The sequence below is a fragment of the Aphanomyces astaci genome, assembly GCF_000520075.1.
Source record: "Aphanomyces astaci strain APO3 unplaced genomic scaffold supercont1.613, whole genome shotgun sequence".
NCBI lineage: Eukaryota > Oomycota > Saprolegniomycetes > Saprolegniales > Verrucalvaceae > Aphanomyces > Aphanomyces astaci.
Window position 1 is genome coordinate 1285 of NW_009798876.1, and position 314 is coordinate 1598.

The following is a 314-nucleotide window of genomic DNA, read 5'->3' on the forward strand; positions in this document are numbered from 1 at the left end:
AAGCGCGCTGTCTTGCGATGGTTGTGGCGAACCTCCAAGGACAGGCTGCGGCTTGGTACCAGGAAATGGCTTCGTGACGAGTCAATGGTGGCTTCAGGACTCTTGTCAACTTCGAACAAGCACTGCGTGAGGAATTCGAGCCTGATAACCTCCAAGATCGCTTGCGGGATCGCTTGTTCACACTTTAGCAGCGCTCGTACAGGGACTTGTCTCGAGTACGTGGAGAAATTCCGCAGAGTGTGCACAGACGTTCAAGAGATGTCAGAGTTGGACAAAGTGACGTTTTTTACCCGTTGTTTAAAGCTCAAAACCCG